Source organism: Panthera tigris, chromosome E2, assembly GCF_018350195.1.
Source record: "Panthera tigris isolate Pti1 chromosome E2, P.tigris_Pti1_mat1.1, whole genome shotgun sequence".
Classification (NCBI taxonomy): domain Eukaryota; kingdom Metazoa; phylum Chordata; class Mammalia; order Carnivora; family Felidae; genus Panthera; species Panthera tigris.
The window spans coordinates 33,613,774-33,634,615 of NC_056674.1; the positions used below are offsets into that span (position 1 = coordinate 33,613,774).

The 20,842-nt window shown below is 44.3% G+C and overlaps 1 protein-coding gene across 2 annotated transcripts in view; it reads left to right on the forward strand.

Annotated features, from left to right (window-relative positions):
- Positions 1 to 2,936: 2,936 nt before the first annotated feature.
- The window catches only part of NUP93 (nucleoporin 93), a 103,730-nt gene continuing 85,824 nt past the window's right edge, over positions 2,937 to 20,842 (forward strand). The window contains exon 1 of one of the 2 annotated variants that reach the window (XM_007090190.3): positions 2,937 to 3,022. The gene's annotated coding sequence lies outside the window, so the exon portion shown is untranslated. Of the gene's footprint in view, positions 3,023 to 4,196; positions 4,343 to 20,842 lie in introns of those variants that run through there. The other variant, XM_042968773.1, reaches the window with a different exon arrangement.

The following is a 20,842-nucleotide window of genomic DNA, read 5'->3' on the forward strand; positions in this document are numbered from 1 at the left end:
AGCCCTGCATCGGGCTCTGTACTGGCAGTGTGGAGCCTGCTTGGGATTCTCTCTCTTTCCCTCTCTCTGTCCCTCCCTTGCTCACGTGCTCTCTGTCTCTCTCAAAATAAATAAATAAACTTAAAAAAAAAAGAATGTGGTATTTGTTCCAATCCCAATTCAGGAAGTTGGTAGTAAAGTCCATTTAAGGACTTCACTGGATAGCTCTTATTGTTATAGGAGCTTCTTTTTTCAGTTTTTTAAAAAATGTTTATTTATTTGAGAAAGAGAGAGAGAATCCCGGGCAGACTCTGTATCGTCAGCACAGAGCCCGATGCAGGGCTCAAACCCATGAACCGTGAGATCATGACCTGAACCAAAATCAAGAGCCCGAAGCTTAACCAACCAAGTCACCCAGGTGCCCCTATTGTAGGAGCTTCTAAGCTCACCTCTGAGAGTTTCTTGGACTAGGAAATATTGGCCTTGACATCCTGAGACTAGAGAGTATAGTCCCTGGTGTGCCACTGTCCCTATGTAACCTTGGGTGAGTCATTTAATCCTCCTGGAGTTTAGGTTCCCCACAGAATACGTGATGATGATCAGCCCTGCCCTGCTTAACCCTGGGTTGTTGCAAAATTCAAGCACAATATTAGATGAGAATCACTTTTTCTTTAATTTGGAGTGTATTGATTTTTTTTATTGAGAAATAATTTCATCTAGTAAAGCGCACAAATCTTGAAAACTCATCTGAAGTGCACAGGGAGAAGCTTCTCTTTTAAGCTTTTAATGACTTGTAAAGAATATTACTGATCATTCAGCCACGGTTTGAGAAGCTTTATGTAATTCGCCACCACCCTCTAGGAAGCCATCTCTGGCAGTGCAGTTCAGGATAGGGGGCAATCGTGGCATTGGATTTTGTCTGTCATTTAAGAAATATTTCTTGCTTTCCTTCACAGTACCACACGCTTGGGATTGTGGGCAAGTCTAAAGACATAAAACAAGGTTCCAAACTGCAAACAGTCGGGGGAGGGGAAGTGCTATGAATTCCGGATAGCAAAACATGTAACATTCCACAGTATAGAGAATATTTCACTTATTTTTTACTTTTTTATTGTAGTGTAATGAATAATATATGTGCGGTAAAGTGCACAAATCTTAAATATGCAGCTCGATGAATTTTTAAAAAGTGAATACATCCATGCACTCAGCACCCAGATTAAGAAACAGAACATTAACAGACCTCAGAAGCTTCTCTCATTTCCCTTCCCAGTCAACAGCCCTTCCGCCCTTCAAAATCACCACTATTCTGATATCTGTCACCATAGGTTAGTTTTGCCTGATTTGAACTTTAAAGAAATGGAGTCCTACTTTTGGGTCTGGTTCTTTTTTACCATTATGCCTGTGATATTCATTCATGTTCACTCTCTTAGTTACTGCAGTATTTTGTTATGTATCTGCGCCATAATTTATTTATCCATTCTTCTGTTAATGGACATTTTGGCTGTTTCCACTTTTGGGTTAGGGTGCTATCAACTTTGTTGTGTATGGCGTTTGGTAAAAATATGTACACATTTATGCTGGAAATAGAAAGATGGATCCCATGAACATACATATATACACATGTAAAATTGTTGGGTCCTGGAGGACGTGTGTATTTAGCTTTCATATATTTTGTGAGTTTTCCAAAGTGGTTGTCCCTGTTTCCAACCCTTCAGTAATATATGATGGTCCCAGGTGCTCCACAGCCTTTCAAAAATTTTTATTCTCGTGTTAAAGACGCGTAACATAAAAAATATACTGTCTTAACCATTTTCAAGTGTACAGTTGAGGGATATTAAATATTTTCATAATGTGCAACCGTCACTACCATCCATCTCCATAACTCTTCACTTTGTAAAACCGAAACTGTACTCATGAAACAAGAACCCACTATTTTCCCCCCCTTCCATCCAGTGCCTGGCAACCACCCTATCCTTCCTTCTCTCTATAATTTTGGCTACTCTAAGTACTATAAGTATAAATAGAATCATAGCATTACTCTTTTTGCAATTGGCTTGTATCAATTAGTGTGTCCTCAAATTTTATCTATGTTGTAGAATATGTCAGAATTTTCATCCTTTTTAAGGCTGAATAATATTTCATTGTATGTGTATACCTCATTTGATTATTCATCTGTCGCTGGACACTTGAGTTGCTTCCATGTTTTGTTTGTTGTAAATAATGCTGGCTGCTATGAATACGGGTGTACATATACCTCTTTGAGACCTTCAGTTCTTTTGGGAATGTACCCAAAGGTGGACCTGATGGATTCTATGGAAATTCTATTTTTAATTTTTTAGGAACTTCCATACTCTTTTTCCAAAGGGGCTGTACCATTTTACATTCCTATTCTTCACACATCAAGCTTGTTCACCCATGGAGCTTTCACTCTTGTTCGTCTGCTTGGAGTGCTCTGCAGCCAAGACTTTGCAAGACTAGCCCTTCCTCGTCATTGTGTTTCAGCTCGGACAGCACCTCTTCAGAGAGGCCTTGGGACGGAACAGGCATTCTCATTCTCATTACCCTGCTTTTTTTTGGTCATAGCCCTCCTTACAAACTGGCAGGTATTTATTGTACTTTTGTTTCTCCCACCAGCTCGACAACTCCATTAGAGCAAGGATCTTGTCTGTCGTGGTCACCACTGTGCTCCCAGCGCCACTGTGCCCCCAGTACCTGGCACTAGGATGGTGCTCAATAAACGGTTAGAAACCCGCGCTAGAGATTGCGCATTCGCTCTCAGCCAACTCTAACCAGGAGGGAAGACTGAGGGCCAAGGCCACGGGCTAGGGGGGCGTGGCAGCTCAGCCGGAGGCCCCGGCCACAGCCCCGCCCGTGTCCTTGTTCTCCTCCGCGGGTCTCCATAAAGTTTATTTGGCGGCGCGCCGCGCGAGGGCTTCTGGGAGGGCCGACTTCGGCCAATCAGGTAGCGCGGGCGAGCGGCGCGAGAAGCGGCGGCCGCGTTCTCCAGCCGGGACCTGAGCTGCTGAGACTGCTGCAGTGTCAGGTAAGGGTGTCGGTGTCTATGTCCTTCCCACTCGGGGCTTGTCCTTGAACCAACCCGGGGCCCCGAGGCTGGGCGGAGTCCGGTCCGCACGCTCGGAGCCACGTTGCTCTCACTTCCCGTTCGCCGTCTGGCAGCCGAGCACGCTTGACGCCGGCGACTCATCTCCCTGTCGAACCGTCCCCATTATAGTGTCTGGCAGCGCCCTGGGAGTGCCTTCTATCCGCTCTCTTTTTGAACACGGAGCTTTGGCCTCCTGACTCCCCTCCTCCCTTACTGCGGCGCTCTGCCGCGGCGCGTCACGCCCACACCCGCACCCCCACCCCCACCCTGTGCACAGCGAACCCACTCTGGGTTGGGGCGGCGCCCCTCTCCGCCACAGCACTCCGCCTGCGTGCTCGCCCCTGGGGATGTACCCCGTCCTCCCTCCAAGGGCGGGGGTGTCGACCCTGTTAGCCTTTCCCCACCCTTGGCCTGTCTGCTGTACCCGCATGCAGGGGAATGCTGCTCCGCACGTAGGGACACGCAAGAGATTAGAACCTGGAGATGGCCTGCACTTTCTTGGCCCTCGCTGCAATGCCTGAGTTTACTGGGTTTCTTTAAAAAATTGCGGGACGGACCCCAGGGATCTTCGGTCAGAGTTTGGACCACCCTTTCACAGATCCGATGGTTTGCCCTTGTCAAGTGAGGAGATTTGGGTTTTTTGTTGTTGGTTGTTTTGACCGAATTGCTTTTCAGCATGAGCAAGGATCACCTTTTGTATTCTGTCTGCGGAACCTCAGAGGGTGTCCTTGGGCATCATAGCTTTTCTTTCTTTCAGCTGTTCTTCGTGCATTTGTATTTGGGACATTTGAGTTTCCATTCATGATGAATTTCTGTTCAAGGCTCATAGTTTTAAATACTTATGTTTTAGGCTAACAGATCCTCTGTTTGTATCTCCAACGGGGGCTTCTCCCTCGACATCTACCCAGCTACCTATTTTCTATCCCTACCGAGATGGATGTTAGGGAACTCAGACTGAACCTGTCAAGAGAGGCCTAGCAAGCTTCCCATCATCTCCCCTCCCAAACTGCTCTTCTTTTTGTTTTTGTTTTTGTTTTCTATCTCGGTAATATAAAAGATCTAGACAATAACCTTTGAGTCACCCTTGACTGCTCTTTTTCTTTCTCATTCCACATCCAGTGCTTACCACCCTGGGCCAAGTCACCACCACCTCTCACCTGGATTATTGAAATAGTCTCCCAGCTGGTCTTCCTGCTTCTGCCCTTGCATTCATGCCCTATTTTTCAGCACAGCAGCTAGAAGGATCCTTTTGAAACGCAGGTCAGATCATATCACTCCTTTACACAAAAACCCTCCAGTGAGTTTCCGTCTTATTTAAAGACAAATGCCTCCTAGTGAGCCATAAGGCTTTACATAATCTGACCCACTGTTACTTTCCCACTCTCACTTTCTGCTGTTCTCCCTTTCCAGATGTCAGACATGCTTTGACCTCAGGACCTTTCTGCTAGGGGTTCAATATCCATGTGGTTTGCTCCCTCACTTTTTTCAGGTTTTTATTCAGGGATCATGTAGTGAGGCTTTCCCCAGTTTCTGTCTTCATTTCTGCTTCACTTGTTCTTCTTAGCAATTATATTTTAGTTATTTACCTTGTGTATTGTCTTTCCCTTCCAGAATGTGAAGGGCAGAGTGTTTTTATCTGTTTTGTTCCCTGATAATCTTCAGCACCTAGATCTGGCACGCAGTAGGTGCTCAATAAATGCCAAATAAACGAATGTTCCTGACACCTTTAGAGACTTGGAAATACAGTGATGAATTAAACAGTCCTGCCCTCGTTGGAGTGATGTTGCTATAGAGGATACCGCCAGCAATAAACAAACAAATATAGAGTGTAGTATCAGACTATTTTTAAAAGGAGGACAAGGATTTCTGAACAGATTGAAATGAGAGAGCAAGTGATGGGAATATCTGGGGTGAGAGCATTCCTGGAAGGGGAATACCAAGTTGCCAAGACCCTGAGGTGGGAACAGTTGCAGAAGTGGTGAGCTTGAGTGTCTGAATCTGTTTCTTGATGGACTGAAGTAGAAAATAAGGTAGAAATACAGATGTTCCAAAGAGGGGGAGAGGTCAGCAGAGACCCAGAGGTGAGGGTCCAAGGGGGTATTCAGGGAACAAGCCACTTTAATTCATCAAACATGTATTTGGTACCTATTTAATGCTAAACTTGGTTGCTGAGGGTTCAGAGTTGAGCAGTCTGCCTTACAGGAATTTGCCACGTAGAGGAGACAAACATGGGAAGAAATAATTACAACTATTTCACCAGAGAAGAACAGTAACAGAAGGTTCAGAATATTGTGGGAGGGGTGTGGGATGGGGAGGACTGCCCTCGCTGACTTTGCAGGATACATAGGAGTTCCCCATGTGACAGTGTAGGCTTGGGATGTGTTATAGCAGAATATGCAGCTGCATATGCAGGAGTACGAAGGGAGGAAACAGCGAGAATCACCCCCAAGAGTAGAGACTTATTAGGGTATCTTTGGGGAAAGGGGAGTGAGAGATGGGGATGGTAAAAGTGACAGTGTCAGAATGCATGCATTTCCTCCTGGAGAGGACGGAAGGTGTCCCTGGTGAGATTAAGGCAGGGGAGCGTTTCAGAAAGACTTCTTGCTAAGGGGAGGGTGAGTTAGAGGAACGAGGTAGTCAGGAGAAAAGCTTGAGGGTCAGACCGGGGGTGAGAGAGATGAGGATTGCCTTTCGCAAAAGGTTTGGGAGGTAGACCTGGATATTGGCTGGATGTTCAGGAGCAGAGGAAGGCAACCCTCATGTGATTCCCAGGTGGTTTCTGGCTGACTTGCTGGATGCTAATAGTTTTACCGAGAGACTGGGAGCCCAGGAGGAGAAATTGGTGGTGTTGGTAGCTAAGAGGAGAGAGAAGTGATGAGTTTGGTTTGGGACATGTGTGGTTTGAGGCACCCATGGGTCATCCAGGTGCAGATGTCGGGTGGACAGTTGGAGGTACTAGTTCAGGGGAGAGAGCTGGCCTGGACGTAGAATAATTTCTACCAAACCCTTGTTTTGATAAATTAGGGTTCTTATCTGGGCCCAGATAGTCCTCAGGGGTCTTTGGGTGGCCTTTTGGAGGAGGGGTCCTATGAGCCTCCTGCCATTGTATCTTCAAGAGTGTGTGTGTGGTTCTGTTACGTGCACATGTGTACATGAACATTAGACTCACAGATGTCTGTGGCCATTCGAAATATTAATAATCACTGGTAGGGGTTCTAGTTGAAGCCATGGCCAAAGGTGGATCTTATCCAGAGAAATACACAGTGTGGGAAGAGGAGGTCCAAGGATAGAAGCTTGGCATTTAAGGGATGGATAGATGTAGAAGCCACAGCAGAGGAGGCTGAGGGAGGGAAAAGCTGGGAGAGCAGGAGGCGAACCAGGGAAAGGTGGCATCTTCAAGTCAAGGGAGGAGAGTGTTTCAGGAAGAAAGGAATGGTCAGGGTGTCAGAGGCTGAGAGGAAGGGTTGAAAGTCCATTGGACTTAGCAGTTAGGTTAGTGGTGGCTGCAGAGAAATGGGAAAATAGTGAGGCAAGCAGAAGTTAGGTTGCAGCGGGTGATGTGTGGATGAGGCATGACAGAGGATGGCCATCTTTTTTTGAAGAGAGAGTGAGAGCTGGAGGAACGTGTGGGATTGAGGATTTGTTTGTTGTTATGTTTGTTTATTTTTTGAGAGAGAGAGAGCAAGAGCGCATGTGCACACGCATGAGCAGGGGAGGGGCAGAGAGAGAGAGAGAGGGAGACACAGAATCCGAAGCAGGCTCTAGGCCCTGAGCTGTCAGCACAGAGCCCAGTGCGGGGCTCGAACACACGGACCACAAGATCATGACCTGAGCTGAAGTCGGATGCTTAACTGAGTCACGCAGGCACCCCAAGGAATTGTTTTTAATCTTTTAATTTTAGAATAATTTTAGATTTACAGAAAATATGTAAGATCAGTACAGAGTTCTCTGTACTCCTCACCCAGTTTCCCCTACTGCTGAGGAATTATCTTAGGAGAGGAGACACCTGAACTCTAGGAGAAGCCGCCAAAGACAGCCATCATTTCCTGAGCTCTGGCTGTGTGCAAGTCCCCGCCACGGGCTTTGCCTGCATAATCTAACGTCATCCTCACAACAGCTCTCTGCTGTCTAAATCTGTTCCCTTCCTGGTCTTTCTCATTTCAGTAAGTGGCACATTCATGCTCCCGAGTTACTTACTTAGGCCTAAAACCTCGGCATCGTGTTCGACTTCTTTTCTCTCACGCTCTACATAAGTGATTCATATTTACGCGAAATCTATTCTTAAAATGTATACGTGAGTCAGTCTCTTCCGCCACTACCATCCTGGTCCATACCACTCTCCTGTAGCACATCTGGGTAGTAAGAGCAGCCTCCTGACTGGTCTCCCTGTTTTTACTTTGTGCCCTTCCTCCCTGCAGTCTGTTCTCCGTGCAGAAGTGGGAATGAGCCTTTGAAAAGGCTTAACCCTTTGGTAGTTCCCATCACACACAGACGAAAATCAGACGTTCTTATTACCATGTGCTGTGAAACCTACACCACGTAGCCCCTGCCGTAACCCCTCTCCCACCACTTTTCCCTGTCATGTTGCGCTTCAGTCATGTGGCCTCCTGTTCTTCTTCACATACGCTAAATTTGCTTTTGCCTTGGAGCTTTTGCAATCGCCGTTTCCTTTGCAAGAACATTCTTCCAGATATCAGTATAGCTCACTCCTTTATTTCATTTAGGTCTTTGTTCAAGTTTCCTTTTTTGTAAATGTTTATTTATTTACTTTGAGAGAGAGAGAGAGAGAGGAGAGTGCAGGTGAGGGAGGGAGGGGCAGAGAGGATGAGAGAGATTCCCAAGCAGGCTCAGCAGCTGTCTGCGCAGAGCCCAACACGAGGCTCGAACTCACGAACCATGAGATCATGACCTGAGCCAAACCCAAGAGTCGGATGCTTAACCGACTGATTGACCTAGGCCCCCCCGAAGGTTTCCTTTTTAAAGAAGCTTTGCAGAACATCCCAGCTAAAGCAGTCCTACTGTTCATTCTGCCACATTTCCCTGTTTTATCTCCTTGTGAGCACTTATCAATACCTGGCATCATTTGTCTATTTGTTTATTTTAATTGTCTGTCTCCTAACAGACACAAGTGTTTTGAGTCCCAGAACCTTGTCTAGTTTTTCCACAGCTCTGTCCCCAGTGCCTTGAACAGATAGTACCTAGTGCATGGGAGATGCTTAATAAATATTTGTTAAATGAAGGAAGATGGGGCTGTGACTTTGGTGGACCCAACAAGGTCAGCATAGGAATTTAAACAATAGGAGTCAGGCTGGCTGGGTCCAGGGACCCAGAGGAGGTCCCACAGGACCAGCCAAGAGGATTCTTGTCTTTCCATCAGATAGAAATCAAACATGAGCCGAGAGGAAGTGAGAGCAGAGTTTCCTGAAGACGCAGAGTGCAGATACAAACGGAGCATCTGGGAGACTCAGAAAGGAAAGACGAGGGAGTGTCATCTATGCTGGGGGGCTGGGGTTCTTACTGAGGATTGTGATCTGTTCGTTGTAAGTGCTTCTTTAGGCATCTGGGAACTGGTTAAAATGGACAAGTATTTAGGTGTCCTCTATAAGCCGCTTATGCCCTGGGGCCAAGGGTCTTGGTAAGTCAGTGGTCTGGAAAACATGCATAACAGCCTCGCTGGTCACTCCTTAGATGGTGTCTCTTGTGCTGGAAGACTCCAAAGAAATCATTAACTCAAGAATCATTAAATCAAGAAATCATTCACAAGGAGGACGTGCACTGTCTGTACTATAAGACGTGTGTAAGGCGGGGGCTCAGGCCTTAGCAAGAATGAAGGCAGCAAAAAAGCAGTCCTTCATGGGGTCCCTTCTGTTTCCCTAATCTCAGTTAGATATTCTTGGCAAAGTTTGTGGAAGTTTATTCTGTCAGTCAGTGACTGTGTTGGGGAATCTAGCTGCTGTTCAAGGACATTGTCGGAGTTAAGAAAAGTAAAGCTACAGAATGCTTTAAACTTTAGGCTTTTTGGAAGAGATGGAGAGTCTTGATATAAATAGACAATAATGTAAAACAAATGAAGGAGAGTGATATCAGCACAATGGCAAGCTAAGAGGTCCTGATGCCTGTCTCTACATAAAAACAACAGAACAACTAACAAAAACCACATATTGACAAAAATAGGTCTGTGAGAGCTCCACAGTGACACAAGGCAGCTGCAGACACCCTGTGGAGCACCAAAACTGAGGATTGGCTACATGGAAATCTGTAAGGCAGATAAATGAACAGAATTTAGGTGAGAGGAGATGTTTGTGGGATGGATGTTTAGGAAAACCATTTGGTAGGTAGGACTTGAATTGGTAAAAATAATAGCTGAGGATTATTGCGTGGTTATTATGTGGCCTGTGAAGAAGATATAGCTCTTTTTCCATTTCACAGATGGGGCCTAGCAAGAGTAATTAACTTGCCCAAAGGCGCCTCACCGGAGAGTGGAGGGGCTGGCTGGAGCTCAGGGGTACAGTGGAAGGTGGGGAAAATGGCATGAGCAGGGCGTACGTAAGGATGGTTAGGAGCAGAGTAAATCGGGTAACTGGTACATAGGGTTTAATCAAAAGCAGTGCCTCGTCTGCATCCCTGTGAGTGGAAGGCATTGAGGCTTTGAGCAGGAGCAACATAGGGAAAGTGATGGTGGAAAGATTGAGGCAGCCACAGCAAGCAGAGTGATGTGGGAGTGGAGTGGGAGGGGCTCGAAGACATCCTGGTGTCTCTCAAGAGCTTGGATTTAAAAGGATGGAAGTCCCGCCTCCTGTAATGGTGAAGAAGATAGAAGCAGCAGTTAGACTAACTTCATTGTGGTCGTCATCTCCCAATATGGGCAGAGATACGCATGTTACGTTGTAGATCTTAAACTTACCAGTTGTTCTGTATCAATTCTATCTGAATAAAGCTGGGGGAGGAAGGCAAGTACCTTTTGCTATCTAAATCTTGGCAATCTGTTAAGTAATGAGAGTTGGGATAGCACATTTGGAGAGTGAAGGCTATCTTGTCATCTGAATCTAAAGTATTTGGTTTCCTGAGTTTTTGTTAGGGAGGAACAGTGGTTTGGATAGTGAGAAATACCTGTCTGCTTTCTCTCAAAAAATATATCTGCATCTCTTTGGTTTCTGAGTCTGGAAGGCAGAGAGTACCTGTATATAAACCATCTGAAGTCATGCGCAGATGTAAAGGAGAAGGGCGAGTTAAAACCAGAAAGAGAGGGAGTGAGAGTGAGAGAGAAGCCAGGGGACAGAGTGAAGGAGATGAGGAGGGCAGGTCTTGGGCGGGGGGAGCTGGGGGGGGGGCGGTTACTGCATTTTGAGATGTGCCAGATGTGACAGTTACGTGCTTGAGTGGAAATGCGTAGGCAGTGCCTGGAAACTCTGGGTTGCAGTGTGAGTGCAGGGCGCAGAGTGGGAGTGTGGATTTGATAGTCATTGCCATCGAGGATTCAGGGCCACTGGTGAGACAGACACTCCGAAGTAGGGGATGTAGAGCAGTTTAGAAATGAACAAGTTGTTGGGACACCTGGGTGGCTCAGTGAGTTAAGCGGTTAAGTGTCTTACTTGATCTCAAGGCTCGTGGGTTCGAGCCCTGTGTCGGGTGGGCTCTGTGCCGACAGCTCAGAGCCTGGAGCCAGCTTTGGATTCTTGTCTCCCTCTCTCTCTGCCCCTCCTCCACTTACACTCTGTCTCTCTCTCTCTCTCTCTCAAAAAGAAATAAACATTAAAAATTAAAAAAAAAATTAACAAGTTGTTTGAAGTTAGACAAGGTCACATACAGCCATGGAAAAGAATTCAGACTGACAGAGGTATAAGATGGAAAATCCCAACTCTTCCCTTTGCTTTCTGGAGGTAATGCTAAGGTACATTTCTCGCTATGTAATGTTTCTTTACTGTGAATTATCTGTGAATTATCTTAAGTGTATAGCTCAGTGAATTTTTACATATTTATCCAATCATGTGACCACTAACCATATTGAGATATGGAACATTTACAACGTGAGCTGCCATAATAAAATACCATAAACTGGGTGGCTTAAATAGCAGAAGTTTATTTTGTCACAGTTCTGGAGGCTGGGAGTCTGAGATCAGAGTGCCAGCGTGGTCGGGTCCTGGCGAAGACCTGCTTCCTGGTTGTTAGATGGCTGCTATCTCACTGTGTGCTCACATGTTCTTTCCTGGTTGAATGTGGTGGGGGTGGGGGGGTGGGTAGGAAGCAAGCTCCCTGGTGTCCTTTAGTAAGACACCAATCCCTTCATAAGGGCCCCATCTTCATGACCTCATCTGAACCTAATTCCCTTCCAAAGGTCCCTTCTCCAAATACCATCACATTGGGTCTTAAGGCTTCAACATGGGAATTTTGGAGGGGCACTTTCTAGTCGATAGCACCCGGAAAGTTTTGTTCTCCTTTCCAGTCGGTTACTCCCGTGCCCCCACCCTAGAAGAACCAGTGTTCTGATTTCTACCACCATAGATTTAGTTTTTTCTGCTCTTAAAATCCATTTAAATGCAATCGTGCAGTATGTGTTTTTTCTTTAAAATAAATCTGGCTGCTTTAGTTAACCACTGTGTCGGCAAAATTTATCCATATTCCACATAGCTATAGTTCAGTCTTTCCTATTGCTGTGTGGTATACCAGGGTATGAATATGCTGCCATAAAAAATCTCAAATGCGATAATTCTGTCTATACAGTGGTGTTTTTTGTTGTTTGTTTGTTTCGTGTATGTTTTTTTTTAAAGTGACATAGCATTTATTCAACTTGATTTTATTTATTTATTTTTTTATATATAATTTATTGTCAAATTGGTTTCCATACAACACCCAGTGCTCATCCCAACAGGTGCCCTCCTCTATGTTTTAAGATTATTTGGTGGTGGTGGAGGGCTCAGACTTTTATTAGAATCTGATAAAAGCTGTAGTGCTTTTCTTATATTAAGAAAAACAATACATGTATTTCCAGGGGTTCCTAGTGACTTTGATGTCGGTGTCATGGCCTTCAGGACAGTAAGCTTTCCTTGGTTTACAGCAGGGTTTCTCAGCCTCGGCATTATATTTGAGCCATGTAATTCTTTGTTGTGGAGGCTGTGCTAGGCATTGTGGTATGTTTAGCTCCACCCTCGACCTGTACCCTCTAGATGTCCGTGGTATGTGGCCTGTCTCCCTGAATTGTGACAACCAGAAATGTCTCTAGATATTGCCAGTGACCTCTGGGGAGGCAAAGTTGCCCTCAGTTGAGAAACATTGGTTTAGAGGAAAAAAGCCAGAGCCAAAGACCTTTTAGAGGCTGATTTGGTGATCTTCCCTGCTCATGCCAGTTTAAGATGTGGCCGGTGTCGTTAATTTCCATCACCACTCAAATGAGGCTGCTCCTTCTAAGGACACATTAAGTGAGTTTAGAGACTGACTAAAGGGGCGCCTGGGTGGCTCAGTCGGTTAAGCATCTGACTTCGACTAAGGTCATGATCTCACGGTTCCTGAGTTTGAGCCCTGCATCAGGCTCTGTGGTGACAGGGTGGAGCCTGCTTGGGATCTTTTATCTCCCTCTCTCTCACTGCCTCTCCCCTGCTTGTGTGCTTTCTCTCTCTCTCAAAAATAAACATTAAAAAAAAAAAAAAAAGACTCAAAATCTCTACATTTGTAGGAGCAGTCTCTTAGGAATTACCTGAGCCAACCCCATCACCTCAGTGGTGATGAGACTGCAATCCAGAGAGGGGGAAGGGTCAGCCCCAGGGCCAGAGGCTGATGTGGGGCAGAGCCAATGCGCAGTTCTTCCATTCCAGGCCCAGCTTCTACTCTGCTATTGCACTGGACAGCCCACTGGACTGCTGAGAGTTTATCAGAAACTTCCCTGGGGGATACTTGATGTTTTTATATGATGCCAGGTTGCTCCTCTTTGCTCTCTGGATATGAAACAATACAAGGGGCATTTTATGTATCAGGAAAGCTGATACTGTGCCTTCTTTACTGCAAACACTGAGTCACCCAGGCCAGTGCTAGTCCCGAATCACCCAGCTCTTTCATTTCACTCTGTCTAGGGTAATTTGTTTTAGCTCTTTGTTTTCTCCAGAAGTCTACCTTCTGAGTAATGATCAGATCCAAGTCTCTTTTACTTAGTCTCATGGGACTAGAAAGAATTATCCAACAACAGATTTTTTTCATCCTTTTCCTAAAGGCATCTGAAACAATAGTATCTGTTAAGATGCAGTTTTTCTCTTTGGTTGTTGTTGTAATTGACAGCTGACAGATACAGCAAAAAATGGAATGATAACCAAGGTTTACATTTGCAAAAGAAGAGAGGAGAGCAGCACCAGTCTTAAACTTTTGATACCTCGGGTGAGGCTTTACTCATTAATCATTGGTGCTGAATATTGAACACACTTCTCTTTCGTTTTAATCCTATTAAGCCCAATTAATAAGATGGTTTGAGGGCAAGATTTCTTCTTGAAATTAAATGCTAGATTTCTTTTGAATCACACCTTCATTGTGGAAACTTGAAGTTCTAATAAAAACCACATTTGATAGTGGGTAATATACATTTAAAAATTATAACTGTCTATCAGAAGTTCTTACTGAATGATAATGAAGTTGTGCTTAAGTAAGTTATAATTTAGTATCAAATATTTACTAGAAGATTTTTTTGAAGCAGAGATGTTTATAATTAAATGACAAAATGTTGCCAAATTGGCAACTTTGGAATAAAAGCTAAAATAACATTTTACAATGATGTAAATCAGTAGAGTTTATAAAATCCTTTCTGTGTATCATCAACCCCTTGAAGTAGTTAGGGATTATCATCCTCTTTTTATAAATGAGGAAACTGAGAGGAAAGATTTGGATTTTATCCCAGGGGTAAATCGACCTACTTTAAGCCAGTAAGTGAACGTTGTAGATTCAAACGAGGTGCTTCAGAGTCCAGTCTTCTCCTGTCTACCCATTCTGTTTTAAATATGTATATGTATGTTTTTACTTATTTTACTGTCACGTTAAAACTTTTAAAAATAATTTTCAAAAAGGAGTAACATTGTTAATTGTATATTTTGAAGAGAAGAAAAGAGGTGGAAGTAGCACCAATTATTTCCTCTGAAGTATACAAAAAATCCTCCCCCCCCCCAAAAGCATCTGCAAACTATAGCAGGCTAAAAGTGCATTTTTTAGATTCCAAGATCTTTGTAGTTGAAAGAGATAATATTTGGGTGTGTGGTAAGATTAGAATTTCACAGTGAGTACTTAGAAGTCCTGCTTGAGTGTATTGACATTCTGCAGGGAAAATCGTTGGTGTCATTTCCCTGTGCAGTCACCGAACTGAGAGAGATTCCTTTAAGACTGAAGGAAAGACAGAGGCCCTTGCTTTATCTTTTCATCTCTTTGTTACCCCCTTCATATTCCTTGGATAACTGTTCTGTTTGGATTGTGGGTGATAAGGAAAAGGGAAAATGCACATGGGTTTGATATGTTGCCCTGTCCTTGAAAAGGGCAGGGAGTTCCCTCTAGCATTCTGTGCGTTAGGTCAGAAGAACACTTTCTGGATAGATTTCATCATTTACAAAACGGATTTCTTCCCCCAAATCTGCTGTCTAAATAAACACCTTACAGAGGGAAGGGGAATGACAACAGGCCTGTTGTGTTAATCTTTACACGGTAGTGTTTTCACTGCTAGTGAGGGAGCTGTGCCAGGGGCATATAGCCAGTAAGCGTTGAACCTGGATTTACTTACCAAGTCTAGCTCAGATTTACCTAGGCAAAATAGGGGTTGGCAAACTATAACGTGTAGGCCTGAGAAGCTAAAAAGGGTTTTTACATCTTTAAATTGTGGGGAAAAAAATCCAAAGAAGAATATTTTATGACAAGTGAAAATTATATGAAATTCATATCTGAGTGGTCATGATTAAAATTTTATCGGAGCACAGCCATGCTCATTTGTTTACCTATCATCCAGTTTCAAGCCCAGCTGTGCAGGTGCAACAGAGAATGGCCCACAAAGCCTAAAATAATTTGCTGTCTGGCCCGTTACAGAAGAAGCTTGCTGACCCTTGCCCTAGCATACCGGTCTCAAAGACTAGAAACTGGAAAAGAGTTTGGTAGACAGGATGGATGGCTATGAGGCTCTTTCACTCTTTCCTTTGTTTTCGGTCAGCTTTGAGGTACTGGAGGTGCTCGTTTATGGAAATATATCCTGTAAGTATCATGGGTTCACAGCCACCTCTGAGATGACCCAGTAGTTTTTAAACCGTGGTTCCCCAGCTTGGGAGTCCACAAAGCCCTGGGAAAGTGGGAAGGCACATTCTACTGGTGGCTGATGCTTTAGAAGAAAAGACACTAATGAACTAATAATTAATACCAGAAAACAGATGTGTAGACATTTTAATACAATAAGCATGAATACTGTAAGAAACTGAGAATCAGACCATCTGCAAAATCCTGAAGGGGCCACTCTGAGAATACTGATTTAAAATGGTCTAGAAGTGTTGAGCAGTTTGCATATTTAATTATCCATTTGGAAGGGAAAAATACCCTTCGTGTGTTTCCTTCACTGTCACACTACTCTACTTCACCACCACAGCGCTTCACTTTTGACACCCAGTGTGTGGGTTTTCCACACATCAGGCAATTTTCAGATTGCCTGCGCACCAGCTGGCTGTTACAGTTTAACTCACTTCTGGCACCGTGTACCTGGAGATAGCGGCAGATCCCACCAGTTAAGGGTCCAGTCCCACAGAACCGTGCCCACCCCCCACCCCCCTCTTTCGGAAGCCAGTCGCGAAGCCAGGTTGCTACATGTGCTTCTGACCTACCGGCTCTAGATCTGGGGTTCCCGCAACCCTCTCCTCAGGTTCGACTAATTTGCCAGAGGGGCTCACAGAGCTCAGAGAAACATTTACTTACGTGTTTACGAGTTTGTCATAAAGGATACGGATGGACACCCTGATAGATACTTAGGGTACTTAGGGTACTTAGATACTTAGGGTGGGGTCTGGAAGGGCCCCCGAGCACAGGAGCTTCTGTCCCTATGGAACTGGCAGGCACCACCCTCCAAGCATGTGGTCACCAACCCAGAAGCTCGGCAGATCTCATCGTTCAAGAGTTGTTGTAGAGTGGCCGGGGCTGAGAGTTCCAGCCCTCTAATCGTTTGGTCTTTCTGGTGACTGGCCCCATCCCAAGGCTGTCCAAGATGCCCCATCCCCAAGTCACCTCATTAACATAAGCTCAAGTGTGTTCAGGTGGAGCTCCTTGTGAGTTGCAAAAGACTCCCCATCTCAGGATATTCCAAGGGTTTTAGGAGCTTTGTGCCAGGAACTGAGACAAAGACCAAATAAATTTTTTATTATACTACACTACTCTTTTCTGGCTTGATTAAATATTTAACATGGTTATATTGCGATTGTAAAAATCACCATATTTTTCATAATTAAGACACATCTTAGTAGCAAATAAACTGAAATTATTTGATGCATTTTTGCTCTGCCTTTTTATTTAGTTCATCTCATCCTGTAAGCAATTTGGGGATTTTTTTTTTCTCTCTCGCTAAAGGATGTGTATGTGTCCAGAAGGGGGCAGTTTTTGGGCAGCGAGCGACAGGTGAGTGCTGACTAATTTGAGGAGATGGAAGTCCGCTCAGCCCTTGATTTCACCTGTAGGGAAGAGCTGTCTATAAAGCTGTGGGCTCTAATTTTTTCCTCTGCTTAATTTTCTCAGCATCCTCTAGGTGTGGTGAAGAGATCTGGATTACAGGGACTTTGCACTAAGAGCATTCTTCTAATATAGTGGGGTGCCCTACTGTGGCCTCTGAAAAACCTTGGGTTATTGTCTTTCATTTTGGGAGTAACTTTTTTATTGAAGTATGATACACAGTCTGAAAAGTACACGAATCATGAGTCCAGCTCAGTGAATTTTCTCAAAGTAAACACACTGTTAAGCAGCACTCAGCTTAAAAAAACCAGAAAATTAGCCCCTCAGAAGCCTCCCTTCTGTCATTCCCCCCCCCCCCCCCCCGCCCCAAGAGTAACCAGTCTTGCTTTCTAATAGCAGTGATAAGGTAGCCTTTCATTTTAAAGCTTTTGGTTGCCAGTGTCTGAGGAGGTCTGTGGAGGCTCAGGAAGACTTCTGCTATGTAGCATGGGAGAGGTTTGATGCTCAGGGCCCTGGTATCCTGCGATGCTTTCTGAAGCACCTGTCAGTGTTTCCAAAGTCCTCTCCTGATCAGGCTCAGTCGTTGCTGACAGAGGAGCCCTGGTGTTGCGGCTTTGTCCTTGCTGGCCGTTTCCCATCCAGCCCCAATTTTGCTGCCTTGACTGTTCGACGTTCCACTTCCGTGGGTCCTCTGTGTGGCATTTTCCTGTCTCCCTCCTCCATACCTCGCCAAGGATACAGCTGGCATCCAGTCTCTGCATGTGTCTTGGCCAGATTTTCCAACATAAAGCTTGGACTTTGCCCCTTCCTACCCCCAGTTCTCTCTTGGACAAGGTTAGTAAGGTTATTTGCTTGATCATCGTTCAGTATCTTGAGTCAAAATGGATATTTGGTTGGTTTAACCCACTTATTTTATGGCTAACTTGATATTTACTTTGTGGAAGAGATAAAGTTTTTCTTATATTTATGATATTAATTGTAAATTAAAAAATTTTAATGAAATGGGATTGGATGATGACTACATCGCAGTATAGATTTGGAAGCCCTCATAACGTTTTTATCAATTAATATCCACTGGTTGAGTTATAATGCAGGATAGATCCAGTTTTTCCCAAATATGGCATTAAATATATAGGTCTTTTCTCTCAGACAGACGTGGAACAAGCTTATTTTCAACTCTGAAGTTGAATAATGATATTTTTTCTATATATTTATTCTTCTGGTTTGGAATTGTGTTCACCTGAAAACTGAGCTGTTTCTTCTAAAATTCCACTGGTTTTTGTCTGGGTATTTAGAGGGAAAGTACCAGTCTGGACCAAGTGTGATCTGAATTCCTGGCATTTATACTGTCACTGCCTTATGCTGTGCAGCCTCAGAAATGTTAAGTATCAGTTGGTAGTCGGAAGGGAATGTTTTTGCTCTGGTCTTTGCTTGCCAGTGGGTGCTGATTTGGCAGGAGAGTGCAGGAAGCCTTCAAGAAGAACAGACTCTCCACAAATGGAAGAATAAAACTATTCATTCCACAAATGAGCACCTACTGTGTGCCAGGTGCTGTTCTAGAAGCTCGGGATCCATTAGAGAACAAAACACACAGAATCCCTGTCCTTGTGCAGCTTACGTTCTAGCAGGGGTGACAGTCAGATGGGGGTGTGCTAGGGACAGTTGCAGCTTGCGCTCCTAAATATTTTGTTCCAGGTTGGCATCAAAGGCCAGGTGACAGTTGAGCTGAAACAGAGAGACAGGGAGTCAGTCAGGAGTGAATCTGGGAGAGGAGCATTCTAGATAGAGGAAACAAGGGGTAGAAAGGCTCTAGGGCAGCAATGTGCTTGACCCGTTGGGGGAGTAGCACAGGGGCCCCAGGGGGACTGGAGCCCAGGAAAGGAAAGGGGGTCAGGGCTGGAGGTAAGTCTGGAAGGTAAGAGGAAGGGAGGCTGCTTCTGTAGGGCTTCACTTTGTACAAAAGGTTTAAGCAAAGGAAGGATGTGGCCTGACTTTGAAAGGATCAACTAGACTGGAGGAGGCAAGGGCTGAAGCAGGGACGCCAGGGAAGAGGTGATAGTGACTTGAATGGGTGCAGGTGGTGGGATGAGGTAGATTCTGGGTGCATTTTGTGGGTAGACTTGAAAGGCTTTGTTGGCCTGGAGGAGTCATGGAGGCCTTCAAAGATTTTGGCCCAAGCAGCTGAGTAGTGGTGGCTCCACACAGAGAAGGCCAAGGAGCGCGTTTTGTTGACAAGAGATTAGAGCTCAGCTTTAGACATATTAAGTTTAAGATGGTGTTTTTAGAGATTCAGCTTTTAGTTTATCGTGGTCAAATCTATTAACTTTTAAAAGTCTTATTTTTGGGGCCATATTAAAGTAAAATGTGACTTTTATTTTGCATTTATTATTTACACTCATATCCATCATTCCACGTCTTTGTAGGGGCACGTCATTTGAGAAGTTGAGCGTTTCCTTTGTCTGAATTTGTCCGACATGGATGCAAAATGTTAGATGTATTTTTCCCGTTTTTTTCCTTTTTTATTCGTTTCTTTAAAAATATTTATTCATTTTCTGAGAGAGAGAGAGAGAGAGAGAGAGAGAGAGAGCGCGAACACAAGCAGAGGAGGGAGAGAGAGAAAGAGAGGCAGACACAGAATCTGAAGCAGGCTCCAGGCTCTGGGCTGTCAGTATAGAGCCTGACTGCAAGATCATGACCTGAGCTGAAATAGGACACTTAACCAGCTGAGCCACCCAGGTACCCCTTTTCCTTCTGTTTTAAACTTAGAAAAGTTTGTTTCATTCAGTTCTTTATTAAAGGAGCTACAAGATTTTCCTTATGAAAGAAAAAAAGTATTTCCTACTCCTTGGCTCTGTTAGACGAATTATTTTTATCTTAGAGTAAAAAGGGGTGGGGGGAATTGGCGGCATATTACTTTTCTTTTCCCTTTCTGGTGAGCGACCATGTTTCTGCTAGTTAGTAGAATGTCATTGGCCCTGTTGGTTTCTGAGGAAAAACATTTCTCTATCAGACAGGAGCCATTGTTTAAAAATACTCGTTTCAGGGGCACCTGGGTGGCTCAGTTGATTAAGTGTCTGACTCTTGATTTCAGCTCAGGTCATGATCTCAACGATTCGTGAAATTGAGCCCCAGCATAGGCTCTGTGCTGACAGTGCGGAGCCTGCTTGGGATTCTCGCTCCCTCTGTCTGCCCCTCTCTCTGTCTCTCAAAATAAATAAATATATATTTAAAAAAAAACACTCTTGTTTCTTTCTTCTGTCCCCGAGAACAGAAGAAAGTTCTGCCATCCCCTTGTTCTGCCATCCCCATTTTCCCACAGGTAGAGATGGCCAATTACAGCCTCACTTCATTGGTTCAAAACAAAACAATGGTTATCTAGAAACTTTAGGAAAAAGAGTTAGCATGTATATGATTTTTTGCCTAAAGATTAAAGAATACCGAAGTGTTTTTATGTTTACCCCAACGGAGCCATATTATTTGTTTTTACCTTGTGCCTTTGCCTATAAATTTAGTATCCTTTAATGTCCATTTAAGAAAGAAATCCTCATTTTCCTCCTGTGGATTTATGGTGATAACCATGCCTTTTTAACATTAACCTGTGCTTCATAGCTTAGATATAATTATATATTACGTTACCGTTGTAACTACCATTCTAGACTAGTGGCATTTCAAAGGTGCAGTGAAAGCCATGGGTTTAAAACAAAGAAGAAAAGTATGATCAACAAGGGCTACTGTTTAAAGATTGAAAAAAAAAATTTTTTTAACGTTTATTCATTTTTGAGAGACAGAGAGAGACAGAGCATGAGTGGGGGAGGAGCAGAGAGAGAGGGAGACACAGAATCTGAAGCAGGCTGTAGGCTCCGAGCTATCAGCGCAGAGCCCATGTGGGGCTCAAACTCACGGACTGCGAGACCATGACCTGAGCTGAAGTTGGATGCCCAACCGACTGAGCCCCCCAGGCGCCCCTAAAGATATTTTCTAATAAATAATTTTGTCAGTCCTTTAGCAGTGTAAGTTTTTTTTTTAATGATAGTGATACTGTTTATGTTCTGTTGATACAAATAGTGGTAGGAGTTAAAAACATGCTCTTGTTCAAGAATCTTA